At 56.5% G+C, this 17390-nt stretch overlaps 1 protein-coding gene across 3 annotated transcripts in view; it reads left to right on the top strand.

Annotated features, from left to right (window-relative positions):
• Positions 1-1459: 1459 nt before the first annotated feature.
• SLC29A1 (solute carrier family 29 member 1 (Augustine blood group)) overlaps positions 1460-17390 on the top strand; it is a 34160-nt gene continuing 18229 nt past the window's right edge. Inside the window, exons 1-2 of one of the 3 annotated variants that reach the window (XM_066178409.1) lie at positions 1460-1601; positions 7495-7659. The gene's annotated coding sequence lies outside the window, so the exon portion shown is untranslated. Of the gene's footprint in view, positions 1602-7494; positions 7660-9942; positions 10089-12197; positions 12256-17390 lie in introns of those variants that run through there. The other 2 variants (XM_066178407.1, XM_066178410.1) reach the window with 2 other exon arrangements.

Genomic DNA, 17390 nt, shown 5'->3' on the forward strand with positions numbered 1-17390 from the left:
CTGGTGCCTTTCACAAGGATGCTTTTTCCCATGCTTCCGCTCTGCCTGCACTCAGCCCAGCTAATCCCACAAGCTATCTGGGCGCCTTTTCCTTGTCCTGGGAGCTTAGCAGGGAAGTCACTACCTACAGAGTAAATACTCCTGCCTGCACAGCCCTGCCAAGCCTGCCCAGCCTTGCTCTCTCACAGAATGGCTGCCAGACTAGGTCACAGCAGGTGAATGCTGCATGACACAGACAGGGGCAGGGGTGTGTGGCTAGACCCCCATTCCTGCAGTCCAGATATTTTTGCAATAACTTCACCAGACCATGCCAGTTTCAACTGCCCCAATTGCTGCCTTTACTGGGAATGGGAAAAAGTAGCTGGTCCAACCTGCCCTGAGCCTGTACCAGCCCTAGAGGGAGAAGGGGAAGTTTCCAGGGACGTGGGTAGCAGGGCCTCTCCCTGTCAGGCTGTGAGGCTCAGCTGTGCACACCACTCGCCTCCTCAAACACATTGTGGGGCTTAAAATAGAAGTACTGGCTGCAACCCAGCTCTGCAGTAAGGGCTGGGAGAGCAGAAATGCTCCTGCCACCCCATCTCCCTCCTGCAGTGTTCCTGGGGCTGTGAGACAGGCAGTGAGGTGGAGGTGGGCACACCAGGGTCACCAGCAGAGGGACTTTCTCCACGTTCCAAGCAAGGGGTGCAGGGAATGCCGGTGCGAGGTGCTGCTGTGTGGGCGCGGGTGTGCTTTCTGAGCTTCCCCTGTGTCTTACCACCCTCCACTTGGCTCCATCCCTCTTGGCTCTGACACCTGTTTTCCTCCAGCACCAAAACTCAGCTGCCTGCACTTCCTTAATGGGAAACGATGAGCAGGATGGTAAGGCTGGGAGGGGAGATGCCCTGGGCAGGGGCCAGGCCTGTCCGGGCCGGTGAAGAGGCCAAGGCACAACATTCCAGCTCCGGCTGCAAATACCAGGAGAGCAGCTGGTGGGCTGGTGCCAGTTCATTCCTGAGCAGCTGCGGGGCCCGGCAGAGGGGCAGTGGGTGCAGGGTGCTTTACTAAGGGCCCCCCTGCTAGCCCCAGGGGTCGATGCTGACCCATGGTAGGGCAGGAGCTCGGCAAGGGTCCCACCATGGCCCTAGTCCAGCACAGGAGCACGGGGTGATTTGTGCCACTAGAGAGCTAACACCATCCCAGGGACGATCCTGGCACCTGCAGCACTGCTTTCAGTACCCCCCTTGTACAGGCTTCACTGTCCCCCCGATGCGGCTGCCCCCCCACAGCCTCCCCTCTCTCCTCCCCTGTCTGGCACTTGGCCCCACAGCAACCCGCTGACGAATCCTGCCTGTAGTTCCTATGGCAGAAGCCAATTCCTCCCCTCCCCACCACTAATCTGCCCGTGCATGCAGCCTCCACCTGCTGAGCCAGCGGAAGCCGTGCTCAGCCAGCCCCAGCCAGCGCCAGGGCTCTGAAACCCACTCCGGCTGCAGAGCCTGTAGGGTGGCAAAGCCTCTGCACCCTGGTCCTGCTGCTGTGGGAAATCCCAACCGTGCTTGGCACCAGGCAGTGAGAAATCTGCAGGCAGCATCACCTGGCACCAGGAGAGCTGAGCTATCAAGGTAAGGGCAGGGTGCAGGCAGGGAGCTGACCCGAGTAAGCACTGTCCTGCTGTGCCTTGTTCTGCCGGGCACCAAGGAGAGGGTCTGGCTCCAGCCTCCTCCGCTGAGCCAAGGTCTTGTCCCCCATTTCGGGGACTCGGCAGTCCTGCTGCAAGGTCACCCTGCAGCCGGGAGCCTGTGCTGAGCTCCGGCACCATCACACACTGAGGGACCCCAACCAGGGTCCGGAGCTTTCTAGTCCCAGAGCTGCAAGGAGAGTTCGGAGCCTGAGCCCGGCGCAGGAGGAAGTGAAAGCGGGGAGCACCAGTGGAGGGGCTGGCTGCCGGCACCCTGCCCTCCTTGCCTAGGCAAAGTGCACGGCTATGCCCCCCTACCAGGGCAGTAGGGCCAGCCGTCTGTTCCAGGAAGAGGGGAGACGCTGGGGAAAAGCCGGAACTCTGGAGATTTCTGTGCCGGAGCTGCGATAGCGGGGCCACCCCAGCAGCCTTCCGCTCTCAGGTGCGGCGGATGCAGCTGTAGGGGGGGGCCGGGTCAAAGCGGGGTGCGCGGGGTGGGGGCACCGGGCCGCAATCAGGCGGCCGCGGAGCCGAGGCTGTCCCAGCCCGGCCGCGCGGTGCCCTTGGCGCGGCGGGAAGCGCTAGGACCCGGCCTGCCGCGGCCGGCAGCGCTGGCACCGGGCGCTGCGGGACAGGACCGTGCCCTGCAGGCGGCGGCGCCGCGGGAAGGAGCCGGCAACTCCCGGGAAAACGTGTAAGCGACGCGGCGGTGCCCCGGCTGCCTCGGGGGCGGGTGGGTGCTGGGCCGGAGCGGGGCTCCCGGCGGGAAGCCCTGGCAGCCGTCCCGCGGCCGTGCCGAGCGGCCGGGGCTGCGCGGGCTGCCGGCTGTCCCACCGGCCCCGCTCCTGCCGGTGCTGGGTGCTGCTGCCTTTCCTGACCCTCCCTCTGCAGGACCGCCGCGGGGCTGGCCAGGGAGCCTGTCCCGGGAACACTGTACCACGGGGAAAGAAACGCTTCCCCTTTCGCCATTCCCCGAAACAGCCAGCTGGGGACGGTGTTTGGTTCCCCTGTCCGTGGGGATGTCACGCGACCACTGGCATGGCCACCGCTTACTGGCTCCGTCACTCTCCTGCGTGAGTCCCAGCCTTCCCTGAGTGCTGGCTCCCTCCCTGCCCCGCCGGTTACATGTTCCTGTAGGGCCCCGGGGGTGCTGCCCCGCAGGGAACACCTCCAGGGAGCCCTCCGCGTTCTTTGGGGTCCTGGGGCTGTGCCACCGCTCATCTCCCTGCCAGAACTTCTACAACCCCATTCGCCTCTTGCCGGCCCTTTGTCCCTGTAGCTCTGCATTCTCCCATGACCCTTTCTATTTGTAGGCTGACCGCTGGGAGCTTGCCCTCCCCCCTTGCACCATTGCCCACGCAGGTCGTTTCTCCCCAGGCACCATTCCCTGGTTGCCCTCGGTGTGATTTGGCCCAGCACAGAGATCCTGGCCGCATTCTGAGTCCAAGGCATGGCCCAAGCCCTGTTTGCAGGAGCCTGACCTCGCGTGCAGGCAGAAGAGAGGTGAAGGTACAGGCAGAGCAGGGTTCATAGCATGGCTCTTCACCCAAATCAGTACAAATCATTGGTGCCTCTCAAGGTCAGGGCACTGCTCTGCTGCCCCAGTAAAGGTCTCAATGCAAGAGGTGAGAAAACAGGTTCCCCACTGCTGCTTTTTGTCCTCCTCCCTCCAGTGCCCTGGAGCTGTCCTAGGAAGGGAGCAGGTGCTGTGGGGGCTGAAATGGATCAGAAAACATAGGGAATGAGGGAAGCTGGCACAGCTGGATGGTAGGAGATAGTGAAATTTATCTCTCACGATCCTGGGGCTTGTGCAGGGAAGGTGATGGAGGATGTGGTGGAGGAGCCTCAGCTGCGCTGCCCTGTTTTTTGCACAGACATATAAGAAGTCCTGCCATTCCCTGCCAGGAATGCCCAGAGCGTCCCTGAAGGCAAGCTCGATGTCACTGGGACCAGCAGGATGGGAGATACTGGGCAGCAGTGGTGGAGAAGCCTGTCCTACATCAGAGCAGGCAGCCCTGCCCTGAGCTACTGCCAGCAACAAGACCCTTCAGGGCTCTCCAGAAAGCTAGGGTTTTGTGGAGCTTTTCCTTCTTGAGAAGCCTGCTTTTTTGCAGGGAACCCAGCACCCCCATGAGTGCAAATGCAAAGCAGGGCCAGCAGCAGCACTTCTGGGCAGTTCACAGCAGCTCAGATCTGCTGTGAAGCTTCCCAACTCTACCATCCCAGGACACAACACTAGCAAAAGTCAGGTGAGACTTTCCCACCTGCTTGCATCCTCTGGAGATGGTAGATCCTGTGTGGAGAGTGGAGAAAACAGGGGGTTGGTGATGTCTGCAGCTCCTCCCCAGAAGAGGGATCTTTGTGGGAAGCCAGTCACCACTGTTGTCCAGGCTGACTTTTGTCATCTGGCTTGCCAGGAAAGAGATTTACTGAGTCTGGGCAGCAGTGTTAGAAAAGCAGGCTGTTTCCCTGGAGACTGAGTCCCTATCAGCTGAGTATGGATGTACAGAATAAGCCTGAGGCCCCGAGAGGGTAGTGCCAGGAGCTCCTCTTGTCCCTGAGGGACTGGGGTCTGTGGCACAAGGGTGCTTCTGGATGCCTCAGCCCAGGAGCAAGGAGAGAAACAGGCAAGCTGCCTTTTGAGAAGTAACCTATGCTGAGGAGGTGCACTTCGAACCTTTTCCCATCCCTGTGGAACTCGGGGTTCTCAGGGGACCAGCCAGGACTCCTTCCTCTGTGGCCTGCAGCTGAGCAGCAAGCACAGGCCTGCAGGACAGTTACCATGTTCAGGGTGACTGTCACGGCTTTGTGTCCTCATGTGATCCATCCTGACCCTGAAATCTGCATCCTAACACTATCCCTGCCCTTCTGCACCGTGTGTTACCTATAGGCAAACTCTGATTCTTTAAACCAACTTCAAACAAAAAGTTCCTGCTTCTGCCCTCGGACTTCCTTGCTTACTCCCAGATTTCCCGGCTGCTCCTGCTTCTGCCCTCGGACTTCCTTGCTTACTCCCAGATTTCCCGGCTCCCACTCATCCCCAGTTCCCCCATGGGTTAGCACGGCACACACAACAAGCCCACGCTTCGGGGCGCCCTGTCTCACTCTCTGCGCTTGCCTCCCAGTGCCGTTTATTTCCGCGTCTCCCTGCTGCCGCTCACTGCCTCCTGATCCTCCTGGTGACCCCAGTGCTCGGAGCCGTGCCTACCCTTCCCTAAACCGCGTGGCCGAGGGCTGGCTTCGGATGCCTCCCCACCCTGGAACGCCAGACCTTCTCCCACCAGCTCGCCACTGCCGCGCTTCCCCCATGCTGCTTCCCCACGCCGGCGTCCGCATGCGGCGGAGCCGCTTAAGCCCGCTCCCGGCTAATTCCTTCCCCGTGCGCTCCCCGTGCGCTCCCCGTGCTCGCTCCCGGTGACGCCGGGGGCGGGCCCGCGCCTGCCGCCGTGCCCCGCGGCCCCGCCAGGGGGCAGCGCCGGCCCGCGCCCCGCCGATGAGTTTGCGGGGACTCAGCGCCCGGCCGGGGCGGGCCGCGCAGCGCCCGCAGCCCCTCGGGGTCGGGCAGCTCCGCAGAGGGGGTGGGAAGGGGCCAGAGGCCAGTGCCTCCACCCCGGGGACAGGCAAACGCGGCCGCCCTCCCCCGGCAGCATGGCTGCGGGGCACTGCAGGCTCCGAGCCGCGTACACCAGCCCCTCGTGTGAGGGGTGCAGGACCCCCCGAGGGTTCCCTCCTCCCTGATCCGTGTTAGAGCGTCCTCTGCCCGCAAGTGGACAGTGAGCTTTGCAGAGGGGCTGGGGAAGTGGGGAGGGCAGTCCCAGTGGTACCCCGGCAGCTGGGCTGCTGGGTCATGGGTTTGGCCTGCCCTTCTTTTGATGTCTCATGGTTGTGTTCCACTGGGTGGCCTGGGGGCCTCGTTTCAGCTTGGGAACCTGCGGAAGCATGAGTGGCAAGGAGAAGAAATTATGAACGGCTGGTACTGTTGGAAACTGTGGGAAAGGGCCCTCCTGGAGACCTCCCTGGGGGATGTTTAGGAGCATTCAACCACAGCTCCGCTGCTGATTTGCCCAAAAGGGAAAGCATGACTGGATGGACTTAGTCTCCAGACAGGATTTAGTCAGCCTTGCCAGACATTTGCACAGAGCGGAATCCTCCACACCAGCCAGCAAATGTTGGGCCGGGCACAGACCAGGGCTGGCACGGCTGTGAGAGCTCCTGGACCTGTGTTTGGAGCCCTCATCTCTGCAGGTGGCCGTGTGCCATGGTCCCTGTGGTGCCAGTGACCACAGAGACTGCCCAGGGAGCAGGCTGGCTGGGAGAACAGGTAGGCACCTTGGCCCTGCCCTGCCGTGCAGGATGGGCAGACTCTGGCTGCAGCAGCACTACTGGAAAGCTGGAGCACGGCTCTGTCTGCTGCCACCAAGGTGCCTCGGGAAGGCTGATGGGGAGCCACTGCTTCAGGCTATCCTCCAGAGCTGGCATTCACCCATCCCACAGAAAGCCACCTTCTGCCTTTTAGGTGGTTCTCAGAGACCCTGGGAGTCAGTGGGCACCTTGCTCCACTGGGGTGTGGATGGACTTTGTCTAGGAGGGAACAGGACCACACAGCAGCTGCCACCCCTCTTCCTCTTGTCAGGTTCCCTGGTTCCCAGCAGCCCACAGCTCCCCTGCAGTGTTTTACGAGTGTGGCTGAGTGCCAGCCAACTTCCTTAATGGCTCTGCTCCATCGTGGGAGACTGGTGCTTTCAGCTAAGGAGGAGGATGTGCCCCCGGCACTGCTTCAATGGGCCAGATGACCTTGGCTATAGTGTGGTTCCCTCTGCCAGCACCAGCTCCATCCTCTGCCAAGGAGACCTGGGGTGACACCACGACGGGGTACTTGGAGGGGTCTGTGCCCCAGGGTTACCTTTTCTGAATGCCACAGGGTATTCCTGCCTGCCGCTGAGCCAGGGGTTAACCGTTTCCTCTGGTACAAATGGGAGCCTGGACTGTGTGTCTTGAGTTTATCCAAGCCTCAGCTTGGGCCCCGGCAGGTGGAGACTGCCTGCAGTGAAGCAACATTTCACCCTTGGCCAGTGTGGCACAGCTGTCACTCAGTAACTAGCACCCAGCAGCTCAGCTGCTAATTGGTACCATTAGTCAGTATTTACTCCCTTAACGCTTGTAGGAGAAAGCAAATGGGCAGTTGGAGCTCAGGAGAGGGCAACAGTAGTGCAGGGAGGGAGGCAGAGGGATGGGGATGGAGGGATTGGAAGGGTTGTGCCCAGGACATGGTGGCCAGAAGTGGCTTGGGCAGAGGAGCTTGTGTCCCCCAGCCTGACAGCAGGGAGATGCCCTGTGTCCCAAAGATGCTGCTGTTCCTTTGGGGCAGGCTGCCCCCACCTCCAGCAGCCTGAGAGGGGGATGGAGCTTGACTGGACCCCACTGTCCATGCCAGGTCCCAGGAGCCCTGTGGGCACCATGGGGCCCTTGCTGAGCTGTGACCAATCAGCGGACAATGGGATTTGTTTCTGCTTGCCCAGCTGGAAAACACCCATGGCCCTGCCACTGCCACTGGGCTGGAGGCACGTGGAGGCCCTTCCTTGTCATGTTTCCAGACTATTTGCTCACCGGGACTTCGTGGGTAGTGGTATTACCACATTGCATCTCTGTGCTACCAGCAAAGGGGGATGCTTAGCATGGGGAGGTGATGGGGCCGTTTGGCAGCAAGGGCCTCTCTCTCCCCTGCCTTTCCTTGTAAGGTTTCACTCAGGGCTGCTCTGCTGCTGCCAGTGAGCTCCTGCTGCCCTCAGCCCACTAGCGAAAAAGTCACAGGCTGCTGCCTGACTTTATCCCTGCAGGTCAAGTCGTGCAAGGAAGCAGAGGGACGACAGGATGCTGGAGGTCTGCGTGGCTCCCTGCAAGTGGTGATGTGCCAGCTGAATCTTTGTGCCACAGGCAGAGTTCAGGAGGGTATTGCAGCCCTCCCCTTCCCCACCTCATCCCAGCAAGGCTCAGGCCATCAGGTGAGCATGACCTCTGCCCTACCACCTCATCCCAAAATACAGGTCAAGGCACCAAGAGCCCAGGCATCACCATCAGCAGTCCTGCAAGCAATGACTGGAGATCTCCCACCCCAAAAAGAGTCTGCCAGCAGCTCTTCAGCCAGGACCCTGCTCCAGGGTCAGCCAGGATCAGCAAGGGAATAGCAAAACTAAAATGATCAGTCCCCGAGCCATTTGCTGACCTCGGCAACAGGCTGAGATGCTTTGTTGACTATCAAAGCATCCATGATCACTGTAGTCTTGTTATAACTGGATTCCCAGAAGCCTGTAGTAGGTTTTTTTGCCCCCATTGGCCAATAGGTTAATAACCTGCTGGCACTTGACAGAGGTTCAGCATCTTCTGTCTCCCTCCATGTGACTGATTAAAATGTCCCTCTTCCCCCTTTCCCCATACGGCTGCCTTGCCACACATGCAGGCAATTGGATACAGCTGCTGATCTGCTTGCCATTCCACTCCTGTCTGCCTGCTCTGCCTTTCAGACATACTGGCTCTCTGTTTCTCTGCTCCATGGAACTGAGTGCCAGTGCAGACACTCTATGAGCTGACCTGCCCATGCCTTCCTCTAGAACAGGGCAGCCAGGATCCAGTGGAGTGAAATGCAGTCAGTGTGGGTCATGCTTGCCAAGGGAAGGGTGGTTTTGCAATGGCAAGGAGAGCTGGATAGCATGCAGCCCCCTGGCCTCAGCTCTGCTGCAGGCTGATGGCCTTGCCATGCCTCAGTTTACCCTGTCCCTAGCACAGGCACATTACAGGGAAAGGAAAATCTCATTGCAGAGGAGGGCTGGTGGGTTAGTTAATGTATGGTTGCAAAGTGCTTGCAAATCTCCAAGAAAAACGGTCGACGTGGGTGCCAAGTGTAAAGGATTCTGGAAACATTAAGTGCCTGCAAATGCTGCCTAGCTCCTCAGGCCCTAAAACTCATATTGCCCAAGAGGCACCAAAAATATTCCTTTAGCTCCTATGATGCATTATCCACTGCCTGGAATAAATCTCCCTTTTTGTTCTTGCTTTCCAAACCAGCTGTTTGTTTGTTTTCCCCTTTTGGATTTCATAGCTTTAGTTAAAGCAGGGAATTGCTACAAGGGAGGAGGGAAAAAAAAAAAAAAAAGCAGCTTTTGTGAAAGGTTTGGCAGCAAGCATCACTGAAGGGAGAGCATTTCGCTTGTTTGTTCTGCCTGTTACAAACTAGCTGTGAGCAGAGCGTACAAATTGAGCTCCAGGTGATGGCATTGCAATGCCTGCAGTGCATGTTCGAGTTTTCAGAAAGAAAACTCAAAGGGCTGGGCAGCTTCAGCCCCACCAGCATGTTCTGGGAAGCATGTCCATGGGACTCTCAGCCTTATGTAAGGGAGAGGCTTTGCTGGCTGCCTTCCTTCCTTGCCTTCTATCTCCCTTTGCTCTGGGGAGCACAGCAATCTGCCAACAGCAGCAGTGTGTTTTGGCACTGTGCTGCTGCTTTGGGGATGGAGAGGGTGGGAACACAGCAAGCCCCCGGGCCCCAGTCAAGGCTGCCTTTTTTCCTTGCCTGAATTACTCAGGGGAGAAACATCTAGCTCTGTGGGTCATACAGTGGTGGGCCCAGTACCAGTGCTGGGCAAAGCACAGTTGGGAGCAGAGACTGTTTTTGTAGCTGTTTATTTTTCTAGGAGGTTTGTTATTGTACACGCAGAGGTGAAGATGATAACGTGAGAGTCACTTGGGAGCAGAGGGTTCTTGAAACACCTTTGCCAAGATGAAGCAAGGCCACTTGGCCGTGCAGCAAGGGTTCATGTTTGTGGGGCAATAAACGAGCTGTTATGGGCTGTGCAATTTGTTACCTTCCCATGCACCATGGAGGAGGTGTCACCCCTCTGAAACGGCATGCTACCATTGACATTACACAACCCAAAGACTTGCATCACTCTTGGGAGAAGCCGTGCTTCCTGAGGGGCCGAAGTGCCTCTACGGAGAAGAGAATTTTGAGCAAAATGTCTCCTGTCCTGCAGCAGCCAGGGCTGGATTTTAAAGGACACTCATTTCTCTCCCAGACTTAGCCTTCTTCACTCCATGGTGTCTTGCTCACTCCAGGTCTCCTGCCTGCACAAGAGAAGACATCGTTAGACCCTGTCCTCCAGGCTGGGTGGGTGCAGAGGTGTGTGCAGGAAGCAGCCAGCAGCCGGTGCTGTGCTTAGGAGCCTTTGTCTGTGCCTTCCCTGGGATCTGTCTGCTGGCCTGTCTGCCTGCGGTCACCAGTGAGCCATTCATCACTAATGGATTTCAAACCCTCCATCTCCAGTGAGAGGCGTCTCTGTTGAGAGATGCTTGATTCCAGTGATTGCGGGCGTGGCTGTGCAGACAGGACCGGAGCTGCAAATTAGAGAACATTTAATCCTGTACTTGGGTGATGATGGTAAGTGCTATGCACCCTGCTGCTGAAAGCCTGGGGTGAGGCAGCGGCTACACCCGCCCTGTCCTGAAGGAGAAACTTCCTGGAATATCCACTCAAAGGTAAATTTTGTGGTGTTTCTCCTCCCGATGGGGTCTGAGGCTATAATGGTTGAGGCTGAGAGCCTTGTCCTGGCTCCTGGAAGCACAAGTGTCAGTTTGGCTGGGCGGCACCAGTCTGGACCCTGTGCTCAGGTTCCTGGAGGAATTGGTTCTCACAGCTTTTAGTCTGTGCTAAAGTTGGAGCTTACATAGAAAAATAAAATTGTAGAGATGCTCAAATTTTAGCTCATGCTGCTGAGGAGCAAGTGTGGATATCACAAGGAGAAACACGGCGCTCAAGCTGCTGTGGCATCCATGTTCCAGGGACTACCAAGGAGGCTTGTGGGGCTCTGTGGGTCACAAAATGGCACATCTCAAAGCTAGAGAGGAGGTGACATGAGACATCCCAAGCAGGCAACCTTGCTTTTCTGTTTTGTTTGGATTTTGCAAAGAAGAGAGGAGATAGGAGAGGAGAGAAAAGATGAGGCAAGGTGGGGAGAGGAGAGCTCTTGTCTGTGTTGCAGCTTACCCAGAAAACCTTCCAGATCAGAACGGCTTACAGATAGGGGGCTGAGAAAAGGCAGGCCCAAGGCTTGGATCTGTCATTGCCTGGGAGATGCAGCCTGGGAGTTTTAATTGGAGATGAGAGCTTTTAAATTTAATTTGATCTGATATGGATCTTAAATTTAAGAAAAGAGCCTCCTGTGTTACTATCTGGCAGCATTGTCTGCCGCTCTGCTCATATTGTTAGTGTACCCTACTATCTGACCCCAGAAGCCCATAACCATGACAAATATCTATGGCCAGTGCAGAGAGAGAGATCCAGCTGCAGAGGCTGCTACTGAGAAGATCAGTGAAGTGGTCTTTTCCTCAGGGTGGTACTCCACGGTGTCATTGTTGCAGATCAGAAAGCACCGGCAGCTGTCTCAGCCCTGTTACCACTGCCTTTTTCTTGAACTTTGAGGACTTTCTGCTCATGTGGCAATGTTTTGTAGGTCTGTCTTAAAATACAAGCTTGGTGCTTGGATTCTGCAGGAAGATGTGTGTTAGAGATCATCTTGCTGGAAGAGCGTGAGAATAAGAATCTGCCAGAGCTTTCGGGGGTGTTTTAACTTCTGGTTTTAATTTCTAACCTAAACTGATCACCATCTGCAGAGAATTTGCTGAGGCTGTTTATTAATGGAACAAATGTTTCAATGGTCAAAGCTGCTGCAGAGACTTTCTGGTGCCACTGCCTCTTCCTGCACAGCACAGTGTATGGAGAGAGCCAGGAGTACCCTGTTCTCCTTTAAACACCCAGCTACATAAAAAATATTTCTGTGACTGTTTAACCGCACGAATATAAGGTTAAATTCAGGTGCACTCACCTTTGCTAAGGGACAAAGTACCTGAGAAATCCTCCACGTTTGCACTTCAGCTAAGCAACAGGGTTTTATCACAGCGGGGCAGATACCAATTATGGAGAGATAGGAACCTGGAGGCGGCAGTCAGAAAAAAAAAAATAATCTTAGAGCTTTTGCCTGCCCTTTGGATACTGACTACACACAGTACTTCTATCCTCCGAATATGAGGGGATTGATAAGGTTCACATGGCTCTCCACATTCCCTGCCACCCTGGGTAGCACCACCACGAATACACAGTGCAAAAAGCTGTCTTTAATCTTCTCTGTGACTTATAGCATCGCAAATGGTTTGGGTTGAAAGGGGCCTTAAGGATCATTAAGGCTGACACGGGCAGGGATGACACCCACTAGATCACTAACTCAAGAAAGTTATTTTTTATATACATATATTAAAAATATAAAAAATATATAATGTTATATATAAGATATTGTACATTTATAGCACATATTAATATATCACATATTAATATATTAATATATTATATAGAATACACAATATATATGTAGATATAAAATATATATATACATATATATGTGTGTGTGTGTGTAACCTCCGACCCGCGGAGATTTCCCGCCACATGCGGGGCGTGGATATGCGGTAGGCGCGGCAGTGGGGGGAGCCAGGGACAGGCGGGCCCGGGAAGGGACAGCACTAGAACGCAGGGCGGCGCGGAGAGCGCTGTGCAGGTGGGTTCAGTCCCAAGTGCGCACGGGTGCCCGCGGAGGGGTCGCGGCTCCTCTTACCCCTTTTATCCCGGGGGCGAGGAGGGACGGGGAATGGGCGGGAAGCGGGAATACCCCCCGCCTCTCCCACGCGGAAACCGCGTGGCGCTGAAGGCGGCAAGAGGCGGAGAGCGGCTCGGAGGCGGCGGGCTCCCATCCGCAGCGGGCAGACAAGAAGCCGTAGCCGGCGGGAAGCGATGTGCGCTCGGGTTCGGGGTACTGGCTCCAAGTCGCCGAACTTTTGGCCACCCCGCTTCCCTGCGAGGCTCGGCGCGGCGTTTCAAAGCTGCCGGGTGCGTGGGGAGTCCTCGGAGGGAGCCGGGGGATACCCCGGGCTCAGGATTGGCGCCACAGCGCGGGGAGAGGCGGCGGGCGAGCCGCGGCTTGGAGGACCGGGCAGGGCGTGTGTGAGGCACAGATGCTGCTCCTCGGGGGAGGGTCTTCCTTGCTACCTTGCACGGCAACTACAAATCCGCTTTCATAGTTAATGCCGGGGGGAGAGCATGTGGTTTTGGGGATGCGGAGCGGCCAGCGCGCGGCTCTGTGGATGCAAAGCGCAGTGGTGCTCCGACAGCTGGGATGCAGGACTTGTGCCGCGCTCCCCCCGGCTGCAGAGGTGCACATCCCTGCCGAGCAGTGCACGTGTGCACGGCAGAGTCTGCCAGCACGCCTCAGCCGGCGGGCGTGCTGCGGGCCCGCTGGCAGGTGCGTGGGCAGGGTGCCATGTGCTGCTGTGCCACAAGTGGGGCAGAGCCCCCTTGGCTGGCAGGAAAAACTGCTGGGTCGGGGTTGCTCCAGGTCCTGCTTAAGAAAATGCTCCCAGTTGGCTGTGGGATAGTGTGGATGATTTCAATGAGCGCTTCTTTCCATTCCCGAGTAAACCGTCAGCGTTAATGGAGAGCCTGGTCCAGACAGAAGTGCCAAGAGCTCCTTGAAGAGCCCTTTTGTGCTGTCCTCCTCACCCCTGTAGTTAAACCTGAGCCTCACACCCCTGCTAGATGCTATTGCTGCCAGACCAACACAGTCCCTGCCTGTACTCACCAGCGCTCCCATCTGCCTCTCGGGAATGGGCTGTGGAATTGCAGACTGTGTGGGAAGGCAGCAGCGGCTAAGCCCTTGAGCTGTGGGATCGCAGACAAGTAAAGCCTGTGTCCTTGATCCCAGGGCTAGGGGCTGCAGGGGGAATTTGTGCAGCTGTTGGCCACAGCTGGATGCACTTCCCGGCTGCTCTGAATCAGAAAGCAGCCCAATGGCCCCTCGGTTGCCTGTTGTGAGCAGACACAGTTGAGGGACTTCTGTGAGTGCCGACATGGGAAATCCCACTCTCCTCCTGCACTGCATCCCAGCTTGGTGGCATTGTTTTCATTCACCAGCACCTGCAAGCTGCTGGACAGCCTCAGGCTCCCTTGAGCCTGCCTTCTCTACAAAGCTGTATCAGGGTGTGACTGTGCAGGGATGCTTTCCCCTTGGGTTCACTGGTTGTCTTCATGCATGTCTTCATGGGTCATTGATAATGTCAGTCCAGTGCTGACACCATACATATGCCCTCCAAAGCGCTCCTGCCATTATTTTTTGCTCCTAGAAAATGAGGCTTGCTTTTGGCTCACTAAAAAGATTTTCACAGAGCAAAGGAACTTTCTTTTTGGCAATAAGGGCTGTAACATCAGCCCGAGAAAAATGCTTTGCAGGATGACTTGCCCCTCCACAACTAGTGCAGACAAGAGGTGGAGACTCTACGTGGAGTGACGAGGCTGAAGAAACTCAGTTCAGCTTAAATCAGCAGATGTGACACCAGCACCCAAGACAGTACGGTACCTCCATCCTGCAGTTGTCCCTCTTCTCCATTCCTCGCCAAGCTGCATAATTAACTACTGGCATCAGTTCCCCAGCATGGCATCCCTGCTCTCATTATCTTGGGCTGGGAGGTGTTAATGAGCCTCTTCCTCTTTGAAGATGAGCCATGGCCTGACCTGTCTTATTCCTTGCTGTGGTATAGGGCTAAGCCAGGGTGCAGAGGACAAGGCACCCGTTCACCCACTCTCGTGCTGCACCTTCTTCACAGCCCAGCTTCATTCCCAGTTCTCCTGGCAGAGGCAGGGCTTAGGCACCAGCCCACTGTAATAGAGGGAGCCCAGGACCACCTATGTGCCCTGTCCAAATGGGAAGGCACCAGCCACTGGCTTTAGGAAGCCAGCAAACAACTTGTGGTGGTTTCCATGGGACACGTGTAGATCTTGGTTGTTTTTGTTCAGTGTAACGTCCAGGCCCTTGGCAAGTGTTACGGAAGCTGCAACGCCCGCTCTCATCTACGGAATTCTGTTTGTTTGCGGTCCTTGCCAACTCCTTACTGACCCCTCGCTTACCTCCCTGTGCCTTCCTGAGCCTTCCCAACACCAAGCTCTGTCCTGAGTCCCCTGCCAGCCCAGCACTGCACTGCAGGACTGCCAGCTCTCAAAATCTCATCTCCATACTAACTCAGCTGCCAACAAGCTGAGCCCAAAGCACTACGCAAAACAAGCTACAGGCATTTGCAGCTGGGCAGGAGTCAGGGTTTTACCATCCACACAGCTATTATGATTTGATTAAGCAGTGCTATAAAGACTAATTGCTTCTTAGGCTAAGAGTGTGCAAGAAGAGAGATGGGGAAAGAAGTGTGCAGAGTAAGGGCAGAGTTTGGGTGGGTTTGGTTGTATCAGGATGTGTGGTCCGGAGGGTCTCAGTGCCCCAGCTGAGACTGCAGCACAGTACTGCACCCCATCTCCCACTGCAGATTCCGTGGACCTAGCTGGGAGGAGGGCTGTTACGTGGGCTCTGGGGTCCCCATGTGGGAGAGGAGCTGTGATGCTGCATGAGGAATGCATCTGAGGATTGTTGTTCCCATGAGACAAGGGAAGCTGTTGTGTTGGAATAGTGCTAGTAAGTCCTTGGTAATTTCATTGCTGATGGCAATGGTGTGAAAAAGTCACTGTTGTGACCTTTATTTTGGTCCTGCTCTGGCTTGGAGCAGGCTTTTTCGTGGTCTCACCAGTCCCCAAGAAAGGGGAGGCTCAAAGGTCTCTGTCATGGATTAACTGTGACACAAATTGGAGAGCCTGGCATTCTGGGTGCAGTGCTCAAGGCTATCCTTCAGCCTCTTGGTTAAGCTGTGGGTGAGCACAGTCAGGCTTCATCTCCAGGAGACCAATTTTCCTTGGGGCCAGAAGGGAGCAGAGACCTATTGCTTGCCTGGTGGCTCATGCAGAAGCTGTCAGCAGGAAGTCAGGCAGATTTCCACAGAGCCTTCTTGCTTCTTCCCGCCACACAACTGCCAGTGAGACTTGCTTTAGTTCATTTCCTTTAGGACTAGTCTGATAGGAAGGCACCTCACTGTGAAATTTCCAGCTGGAAATTCATGGAGTGTCCAGACCAGGAAGCTGCAGAGGGAGGAGGCAGGCAGGGGCTGGAGGGGAAGAGCAGGGCTGGGAGGGATGTGACTGGGTGGGCAGCAGCAGTGGGACTGGAGGGTTATGCCATCAACATCCCACCTGCTGAGCAGCTTGCTCTGGCCACATACCGAGGCTCAGTCACTGTAGCAGGACTGTGTCATCAGTCATGCTGTGCCAAGGGCCAGCTATCAACCTGAATGTGTATCTGTGTCCCCAGACTGACACTGAACTGGCTCCAGCCTCCTTCAAAGCTGCTGGGGAGAAGGGTGTCCTTCCTGGGTTACCCTGCTTGGCGTGTCCTCTGCTGCCCAAGATGAGGCTCCAAACACAGTCCTCATCCCTGCCTGGTTCATTTTGCCCAGCACATCCAACCACAGGCACAGTTTAAACCTGCAGCCGAGGGCCTGTTCACCTGGCTTGAGCCCATCAGGGCTTTGGAGCTTTGCTGTAGCTTTTGTTCATGGTCATAGTAAACCCTAGTGAGAGAAACCCCCGTTTTAAGCTTGGGGACAACCCCTGGGAGGAGCCAGGGAGGCAGGAGGGACTGGTGAAAGATCCGGCTTCTCAGTCCTGCCCAAGGCTCAGGGTTGAAAGAGATGCCAGCCTTATCTGCCTTGCTTGCTCTGTCCATGACAGGCGTTGTCATTTCCTGGCCTCAGGACCGAGTTGGAGGCAATTCCATTTTTTTATCCTCCCTCAGTGCTGTTCCCTCAGGTCCCTGATGGTATTTGCTCTGGACTGGACTTCAGCCCCCACAGGGAGCCCACTGCTGCAGGGTGCACACAGTGCATGGTGCTTTCATCCCATCAGGGTACGTAGGCGTTGGGCTGTGGCTGAGGATGGCAGGGTTGGGTGGGTCTTCATGGCATCCTGGCAAAGGCAGGAGTGTTATCCATTAACCACAGGAGGAGAGAGACCAACGGCAACACAGCCAAGCTATTATGAAGTGATCCACCCTACCCTGCAGCTTCTCCTTCCCGTCTTCACACCCACTCCTCGTGGCAAGGCTGGCGTGTCTGTGTGGTGAACCACATCAGGACATTGATCTGCTAGCATGTTCCTGAATAGGGCTGGAGGCAGTGGCTGTGGGGTGCCCACGTGATGTGGGTCAGAATCCATGCCTTGCAGGGTGATGAGGAAGGTGCTGAAGAGCACTGCACTCCCCCTTCCTGGGCTCTGCAGCTGGGCTTGCTCCAGTAGTGAAGCCGTTGACCAGAAACAAAACCCAGTATCAGTAAATAGCCTGGCATTCGGTACTCAACACACAAGTCTGCTGTCCCGCCCTTCTTTCCCTGTGGCTGTGAAGGGACTGCAGTGTATCAGAAGGGACTGCTTCAGCAAGACTCAGGCCCTGGGCTCCCTGTCACCTGGCATCACTGTGGAAGTACATCAGCATCCACCCAGGCAAGCCCTGACAGGACACCTGGCCAGATGGCCAGCTCCCCTCAGTGGAGGCTGCTGTAACCTTGGGTCTCCCAGCAGGGTGTCCAGAGGCACCTTCATCTCCTCTGCTCCCCACATTAATCTGGGGAGGCTGAGAGGCTGCTGGAGCCTGCCAGCCAATGCCAGTGGCTTCAAAGTGCCACTTCCACAAGAGCAGAGCACTCGGTGGCTCTCATCCAGAGTTTTCTGTCCTTCCCTGAGACATCCTGAGGATGTTCAGGGTGGCAGACA

This window comes from Chamaea fasciata, unplaced genomic scaffold, assembly GCF_029207755.1.
Source record: "Chamaea fasciata isolate MVZ Bird 193981 ecotype frontalis unplaced genomic scaffold, bChaFas1.0.hap1 SCAF_3, whole genome shotgun sequence".
In the NCBI taxonomy this organism is placed as follows: Eukaryota; Metazoa; Chordata; class Aves; order Passeriformes; family Sylviidae; genus Chamaea; species Chamaea fasciata.